We start from the raw sequence: 9,513 nt of genomic DNA, 5'->3' as shown, positions 1-9,513 counted from the left end.
CCTACTTTCACAGCTCCTATAACAAACTCATTTCTAATCCTGTCCTTCCTTGTTACCCCACACATCCACCTCAGCATCCTCATTTCCGCCACTTCCATCTTCCTTCCCTGGGCTACTGTGATTGACCATGACTCTGCCCCGTATATCATAGCAGGCCTTACCCCCGACTTGTACACTTTCCCTTTCATCCCAGCGCTCACCTTCTTGTCACACAATACTCCACTCATTTTTCTCCAGTTGTTCCAACCGCAATTTATTCGGTGTTGTATCTCGCTTTCCAGTCCTCCGTACCATTCACCAGCCACTGCCACTGGTTAACTCTGGCAGAGAGATGAAACAGAATGGAAAGACGACTGCCATGCAAGCTCAGTTCGACTAGATGTCTAGCCAGATTAGCCTCACTCACTGGTGGTGCCAGAGATGGCAGTTGTTTTTACTAAATGTACACACCAAAATCACCTAAAAATTTGGTCATATATCGTCTCTACTATAACATAAACGCAGAGCAAGTAATATTTCGTCGTTCCCTGTCGATCCTTGTGTCGCAATTTCAGGTCTATCCGTGCAGTCCAATGAAATGACAACTGTGGGTGCTTATTTCACAAGGATACCCCGCACCTGTGTAACTGGTTGGGAAGCCGTTGAACAATTGTTGCTTTTGTTGTCAGTGTGGCTAGGCAGTTGGCAGTTGCTGGGAGGCAGGCAGCTCCCCTTGGCGGCCACAGCGGGAGGCGCCGGCATTTGAGTTGTGCAGCGCTCCGTGGGCGGCTGAGTCAGCTCCGCGGCTCTTGCAGACGACGCGCCGAACACGCCACACAGTGCAGGGCGCGGCTGCGGCCCTCCGTTCTGGAATTAGGCGCGCTCTGAGTTACGGCATGGGCGCAGTCACTCGCCGCGGCCTGTAGTCAACACTGGCTGAAGGCTGTCTGCAACAGTGGAAGCTCGAGTTACAATGCACGGACAAAACAATACGAGCATCCACCCAGCAGGCCAACAAACCGTCTAAATATCTTCATTTGTTATCTGATTGTTTGCTATTGACATAAAGAAGATAGTAATTTTTACGTCGTTCCATCAATATTTTTCACAAAAGCAGTTTTCTCTATATATGCAGTGGTGTTCAGAATTCAAGGACGAAAGCAGCTTTCGCATGATGTGTCTGCTAAGTAACGTAGCTCGATAAAACATGTCCCATACATGCAAAGAACTGCTACAGTACAGTAAAAACGATAACGGAAAGAAATATGCGATGAGACTAACGGAAAAGATACTTTTCTTCAAAGACAATAAAAAAAACTCCCTCTGTCCAACAGCTGTTGGGAGGCCCAACTGTACCGATCGGCCGACGTGTCATCCTCAACCTACAGGCGTCACTGGATGCGAATATGGGGGGCACGTGGTCAGCACACCGCTCTTCCGGCCGTGTGTCAGTTTCCGACACTGGAGCCGCTACTTCTCCATCACGTAGCTCCTCAGTTTGCCTCACAAGGGCTGTGCACCTCATTTGCCAACAGCACTCGGCAGATCGGATGGTCACCCATGGAATTGCTAGCCCAGCCCGACAGCGCTTAACTTCAGTGATCTGATGGGAACTGGTGTTACCACTGCGGCAAGGCCGTTGGCTCAAAGACAATAATTACACCGGAATCACTGCGATTTATGTTGGTCCCTGGGACATTACAAAGGCAGGACATGGTTCTTAATAGGGTGCCTGTTCACCACGGACGGCAATGCAACGTTCTCCCGTGCTGACCACGGGTTGTTAAGAAGTTGTGGTGGTAGGGCGTCCCATTCCTCCACCACTGCGGTTGCCAACTGCTGGATGGTCGTTGGTACATGTGGACGTGCTGCAATACATCTCTTCAAACCATCCCACACGGGCTCGATTGGATATAAGTCGGGGGATCGAGCAGGCCAGTCCGTTTACGAAATATCCTCTCGTTCCAAGAGATCCTCTACCTGCTCTGTTCGATTCCGAAGCGCATTGTCATCCATAAAAATGAAGTCGCAGCCGAATGCACTCCTTAAAAGGCGCGCATGAGGAAGGACTACAGTGTCACAAGAACGTTAACCAATGAGTGTACCGTGTTCAAAGATTTGGAGGTCAGTACGCCAATGCAACATTATGTTCACCGCACCGTCACACCTTGACCACGAAAACGATCATGTTCCTGGAAGCATTACGTGTCCCCGCGTCTCGCCATATGAGGGTACGTCCAGAAGCACTACTCAGACTCACTCTGCTCTCACCTGAGACGAGCGCGCGACCCCACTCTTAGTTGCTCCAGTCCCCATGCTCTTGGCGTCCCCATGCTCTTGGCGCCGTCGCAAACGGTGCCGCCAAAGTGCATGTGTCAACGGAACACAAGCAGTCGCCGTGCCGCTCTGCAGAGTGAGATTTCCTGCCCTGCAGTCCTGTTAAATGTGGTTGCAGTTCCACCCACTGTTTGATTTCAGCCCCTTCTTGCCTGTTGCATAATGTAGCCGTCATGTGCTGCTATAGGTGACCGTTGTCAGTCACCTCCTCTCTATCGGGAAACAGTGCCTGTGGTTCGGAGTAGTACCAAACTCATGGGTGATACTCGTCACGCTATGACCTTCTTCCACTTTCCCGATGATTCCTCCTCCTGTGAAGTCATCCAAATGTTCTGTCCGGGTCAGGCCGCCGCCGCCGAGTTGGAAGTATTTTTAGTCGATGCCACGATGGGCGACTTACGTGTCGATAACGATGAAATGATGATGAGGACCACGCAACACCCAGTCCCCGAGCGGAGGAAATCTCAGAACCGGCCGGGAATCGAACCCGCTGCATGGGAGTCAGACGCTCTGACACTCAGCTACCGAAACGGACTCCGGGTCAGCTTATAGTGAAGAACACCAGCACAGTGCGCTATAACTGCTCTCTCACTGACACAAACGCTCTTTTTCCCGTTCCTTCAATGCCACGGTTTGCGGTTCCAGCCCCATTTGGCGCTATAGTCACTCTGACCTCACGCCTTGTGGCGTCCAGCTTTCTGTGCACGACTGGCGGACCTCTGGCAACACGTTTCAGCTCTTTCAGCCATTTCCACCGAGTTTTTAATATGCTATATTACTCTATTCATCCTGTCCTTAAGTTTTGCAGAACAGTGTAGTAATCTGTTGTGCAACTAAAACTGCCTAATTTAATCACTTGCAAACTAGAAATACTTTACGCAGACTAAATTATTTAATTTCATTTCATCTGACAGTACTCGTACTCTGAAGAGCCAAAGAAACTGGGTACACCTGCCTAATATCATGTAGGGCCTCCGCGAGCGCGCAAATTGGTTCAAATGGCTCTGAGCACTATGGGACTTAATTTCTGAGGTCATCAGTCCCCTAGAACTTAGAACTACTTAAACCTAACCAACCTAAGGACATCACACACATCCATGCCCGAGGCAGGATTCCGAATTGCGACCGTAGCGGTCGCGCGGTTCCAGACTGAAGCGCCTAGAACCGCTCGGCCACACCGGCCGGCCCGCGAGCGCGCAGAAGTGCCGCAACACGACGTGGCATGGATTCGACTAATGTCTGATGTAGTGCTGGAGGTAACTGAGACCATGAATCCTGCAGGGCTGCCATAAATCCGTAAGAGTGCGAGGGGGTGGAGATCTCTTTTGAATAGTACTTCGCGAGGCATCCCTGATATGCTCAATATTGTTCAGGGGATTTTGGTGACCAGCGAAAGTATGTAAACTCAGAAGAGTGTCCCTGGAGCCACTCTGTAGCAATTCTGGACGTGTGAGGTGTCGCATTATTCTTATGGAATTTCCCAAGTCCGTTGGAATGTACAAGGGACATGAATGGATGCATGAAATTACAATGAAATCCAGACCTTTAGCTGCTAACAGGTGTTGATAACTATCGACGGGGACAGTTGAAAATGTGTGCCCCTACTGGGACTCGAACTTGGTATCTCCTGATTACATGGCAGACGCTCTAACCGTCTGAGCCATTGAGAACACAGAGGATAGTGTGCAGGGACTTATCTCTGATCTTCTTCAGTGCGGATGCATTCACATTGCCCGAACTCTTACGGGAATCGGTAGATTGACTGCCTTGAGTAATGAGTATAGTGGGCAGGGGCACTACAAATGTAGTGTGTCGACAGTAAGTTGGAAATGTGGGTCTCACGGGGAGCGTGGCAGAGATCAGTCCCTGCAATCGCACTATCCTCTGTGTCCTGGATGGTTCAGACGGATAGAGCGTCTGTCATGTAAGCAGGAGATCCCGGGTTCGAGTTCCGGTCGGGGCACACATTTTTAACTGTCCCCGTTCATATATATTAACGCGTGTCAACAGCTAAAGGTCTGGGTTTCATTGTAATTTCATTCTTCGAGAGCTGCAAGATATGAATGGATGCAGGTGATAAGATAGGGTGCTTACGTAAGTGTCACCTGTCAGAGTCGAACCTAGACGTATCAGGGGTCCCATATCACTCAAACTGCGCACGCCCCGCACCATTAAAGCCTCCACCAGCTTGATCGGCCCCCTGCTAATATGCAGGGTCCATGGACTCATGAGGTTGTCTCCATACCCGTACACGATCATCTGCTCGATAGAATTTGAAACGAGACTCGTCCGACCAGGCAAAATGTTTCCAATCATCAACAGCTCAACGTTGGTGTTGACAGCCCACGCGAGGCCTTGTGTCGTGCAGTGATAAAGGGCACACGACTGAGTCTCGGCTCCAAAAGCCCATATCGATGACATTTCGTTGAATGGTTCCACGCTGACACTTGTTGCTGGACCAGGATTGAAATCTGCAGCAATTTGCAGAAGGGATGCAAATCTGTCATATTGAACGATTCTCTTCAGTGGCCATTGTTCCCGTTCTTGCTGGATGTTTTTCCGGCCGCAGCGATGTCGGAGATTTGATATTTTACCGGATTCCTGACATTCACGGTACATTCGTGAAATGGCCGTATGGGAAAATTCCCACTTCATCGCTACTTCGGAGATGCTGTGCGCCATGGCTCGTGCGCCGACTATAACACCACGTTCAAACTCACTAAAATCTTGATAACCTGCCATTGTAGCAGCAGTAATCGAGCTAAAAACTGCGCCAGACCCTTGTTGTCTTACTTAGGCGTTGCCGACCGCAGCGCCGTATTCTGTCTGTTTACATACACTCCTGGAAATTGAAATAAGAACACCGTGAATTCATTGTCCCAGGAAGGGGAAACTTTATTGACACATTCCTGGGGTCAGATACATCACATGATCACACTGACAGAACCACAGGCACATAGACACAGGCAACAGAGCATGCACAATGTCGGCACTAGTACAGTGTATATCCACCTTTCGCAGCAATGCAGGCTGCTATTCTCCCATGGAGACGATCGTAGAGATGCTGGATGTAGTCCTGTGGAACGGCTTGTCATGCCATTTCCACCTGGCGTCTCAGTTGGACCAGCGTTCGTGCTGGACGTGCAGACCGCGTGAGACGACGCTTCATCCAGTCCCAAACATGCTCAATGGGGGACAGATCCGGAGATCTTGCTGGCCAGGGTAGTTGACTTACACCTTCTAGAGCACGTTGGGTGGCACGGGATACATGCGGACGTGCATTGTCCTGTTGGAACAGCAAGTTCCCTTGCCGGTCTAGGAATGGTAGAACAATGGGTTCGATGACGGTTTGGATGTACCGTGCACTATTCGGTGTCCCCTCGACGATCACCAGTGGTTTACGGCCAGTGTAGGAGATCGCTCCCCACTCCATGATGCCGGGTGTTGGCCCTGTGTGCCTCGGTCGTATGCAGTCCTGATTGTGGCGCTCACCTGCACGGGCGTGCCAAACACGCATACGACCATCATTGGCACCAAGGCAGAAGCGACTCTCATCGCTGAAGACGACACGTCTCCATTCGTCCCTCCATTCACGCCTGTCGCGACACCACTGGAGGCGGGCTGCACGATGTTGGGGCGTGAGCGGAAGATGGCCTAACGGTGTGCGGGACCGTAGCCCAGCTTCATGGAGACGGTTGCGAATGGTCCTCGCCGATACCCCAGGAGCAACAGTGTCCCTAATTTGCTGGGAAGTGGCGGTGCGGTCCCCTACGGCACTGCGTAGGATCCTACGGTCTTGGCGTGCATCCGTGCGTCGCTGCGGTCCGGTCCCAGGTCGACGGGCACGTGCACCTTCCGCCGACCACTGGCGACAACATCGATGTACTGTGGAGACCTCACGCCCCACGTGTTGAGCAATTCGGCGGTACGTCCACCCGGCCTCCCGCATGCCCACTATACGCCCTCGCTCAAAGTCCGTCAACTGCACATACGGTTCACGTCCACGCTGTCGCGGCATGCTACCAGTGTTAAAGACTGCGATGGAGCTCCGTATGCCACGGCAAACTGGCTGACACTGACGGCGGCGGTGCACAAATGCTGCGCAGCTAGCGCCATTCGATGGCCAACACCGCGGTTCCTGGTTTGTCCGCTGTGCCGTGCGTGTGATCATTGCTTGTACAGCCCTCTCGCAGTGTCCGGAGCAAGTATGGTGGGTCTGACACACCGGTGTCAATGTGTTCTTTTTTCCATTTCCAGGAGTGTATCTTTGAATTTGAATACGCATGCCTATACCAGCTTATTTGGCGCTTCAGTGTTGATAACTACAGTCTGCATAGCAGGACAGACTGTTGGCCATAGCCATCAAGGCTATTTCATTCCGAACTCGTGACGAGAAATTGAAGCTTAAAACAGCAGATACATGCACGCATATGGACCTACAAGAGACTTACAGGGCTATTACAAATGATTGAAGCGATTTCATAAATTCACTGTAGCTCCATTCATTGACATATGGTCACGACACACTACAGATACGTAGAAAAACTCATAAAGTTTTGTTCGATTGAAGCCGCACTTCAGGTTTCTGCCGCCAGAGCGCTCGAGAGCGCAGTGAGACAAAATGGCGACAGGAGCCGAGAAAGCGTATGTCGTGCTTGAAATGCACTCACATCAGTCAGTCATAACAGTGCAACGACACTTCAGGACGAAGTTCAACTAAGATCCACCAACTGCTAAGTCCATTCGGCGATGGTATGCGCAGTTTAAATCTTCTGGATGCCTCTGTAAGGGGAAATCAACGGGGTGGCCTGCAGTGAGCGAAGAAACGGTTGAACGCGTGCGGGCAAGTTTCACGCATAGTGATGTGAAAGATTCAGTGTTTAAACCTCCTCTACCAAGAAACGTGCCAGAACTGCGAGCTCGCATCAACAATGCTTTCGAACTCATTGATGGGGACATGCTGCGCCGAGTGTGAGAGGAACTTGAAAATCGGCTTGATGTCTGCCGAATCACTAAAGGGGCACATATCGAACATTTGTGAATGCCTAAAAAAACTTTTTGAGTTTTTCTATGTGTGTGCAAAGCATTGTGAAAATATCTCAAATAATAAAGTTATTGTAGAGCTGTGAAATCGCTTCAATCATATGTAATAACCCTGTAGAAAGTTTTTTTTATGCATCTGAATCAAACTATGCATTTATCTTCTAACTTTGTCTTCTACATTGTGTGTACGAACAAGTAGCTTCTTGAAATTCCGACCTGTTTAGGGCAACAACAAAGATATCTCGTCAGATACGCGCTGAGGGTGCGAATGTGTAATTATGCTCTGTCATGACCTCCAGCAATGAACTCACTCGGAAATGGCATTCTGCCCGTTGGCGGTCGTCTCAGGATTTTCGGCCAACGGTCGTTTAGTCATCTTCTGACATTTGTCCAGCACGAGATTCATCTTCCACCGCTGTTATGTAACTCGCAGCCCCTTTTTTCGTGTTTATGTGCATAGCATACGCACATTTTTAATTTCACTGATGCGCAGTGAAGATTAAAAAAAGATGTGTGCCATGAGTATAAATGTGGAAAGAAGGAGCTACAGAATAGAAGGTAGAACTATCTTTACAGATGGAATCGACCAAACCGTTGAACTGACGATGCTGTAAATATATTAGGCCAGCTGGAGTTGGATGAAAGCAAAAACAAGTTTTGGCATTGCACATACATACACTGGAAGCCACTGTACAGTGAATGGTGGAAGGTATCTCGAACCAATAATAGTGGTTCTCTTTGCTATTCCTTTCGTGTAGTGAGCGAGGAACAAGTGATATGTATCTCTGTGCGCTCCCTGACCTCTCGTATCTTATTTTCATGATTTCTATGTAAGGTGTGACACCGTAACAGATGCGCAGTCTTTTTCGAATAGAGGTTCTCTAAATTCCCCGGACAGGGTTTCGCTAGAGCTAAGTCGTCTTTCCTCCAACGGTTCGCCATTTAAGTTCCCCGAATATTTCTGTTCCACTTTCGTGTGGCCTGTACCAGTCCGGTACGATGTTGTCTACTGTCAATTCCTCTCTGATATCGATTCCAAACACTGGAACAGTACTCTAGAATCTGTCGCACTAGTGGCCTGTACGTGGTTTCCTTTAGAGATGCATTCCATTTTTCAGGAACTCTTCCAATCCACGTCTTCCGTTAGCCATTTTAGCGGCTCTTCCTTTCCATATCGCTTATTACAAGGGAACCTCCCCATCGCACCCCCCTCAGATTTAGTTATAACTTGGCACAGTGGATAAGCCTTGAAAAACTGAACACAGATCAATCGAGAAAACAGGAAGAAGGTGTGTGGCACTATGAAAAAAATAAGCAAAATATACAAACTGAGTAGTCCATGCTCAAGATAGGCAACATCAAGGACGGTGTAGGCTCAGGAGCGCCGTGGTCCCGTGGTTAGTGTGAGCAACTGCGGACCGAGCGGTCCTTGGTTCAAGTCTTTCCTCGAGTGAAAAGTTTACTTTCTTTATTTTCGCAAAGTTATGATCTGTCCGTTCGTTCATTGACGTCTCTGTTCACTGTAATAAGTTTAGTGTCTGTGTTTTGCGACCGCACCGCAAAACCGTGCGATTAGTAGACGAAAGGACGTGCCTCTCCAAAGGGAACCGAAAACATTTGATCGCAAGGTCATAGGTCAACCGATTCCTCCACAGGAAAACACGTCTGATATATTCTATACGACACTGGTGACGGCATGTGCGTCACATGACAGGAATATGTTGTCGACCCACGTAACTTGTACACTTCGCGAATGGGACCAAAAGATTCTTCTACCTTGCTCGATTTAGGTTTTCTTGTGGATGTGATAATCACTCTCAAAAAAAGTGATGACAGACTGATAATAATTGTCTGAAAATAAAAAATTAAACTTTTCGCTCGAGGGAAGACTTGAACCAAGGACCTCTCGTTCCACAGCTTCTCACGCTAACCACGGGACCACGGTGCTCCTGAGCTTACACTCACCTTGATGTTGACTATCTTGCGCATGGACTACTCAGTTTGTATATTTTGCTTTTTTTTCATAGTTCCACACAACTTCTTCCTGTTTTCTCGATTGATCTGTGTTCAGTTTTTCAAGGCCTATCCACTGTGTCATCTTATAACTAAGTCTGAGGGGGGCGCGATGGGAAGGTTCCCTTGTTAGTAACCCGT

General features: G+C 49.1%; 1 pseudogene; it reads right to left on the bottom strand.

Annotated features, from left to right (window-relative positions):
• Nucleotides 1–1,505: 1,505 nt before the first annotated feature.
• On the bottom strand, nt 1,506–1,623 carry LOC126164102 (5S ribosomal RNA; annotated as a pseudogene).
• Between the last annotated feature and the right edge of the window lie 7,890 nt (nt 1,624–9,513).

The sequence above is a fragment of the Schistocerca cancellata genome, chromosome 2 (assembly GCF_023864275.1).
Source record: "Schistocerca cancellata isolate TAMUIC-IGC-003103 chromosome 2, iqSchCanc2.1, whole genome shotgun sequence".
Taxonomy (NCBI): domain Eukaryota; kingdom Metazoa; phylum Arthropoda; class Insecta; order Orthoptera; family Acrididae; genus Schistocerca; species Schistocerca cancellata.
The sequence above is the reverse complement of the archived record's forward strand: the minus strand, read 5'-3'. Positions and strand labels throughout refer to the sequence as shown.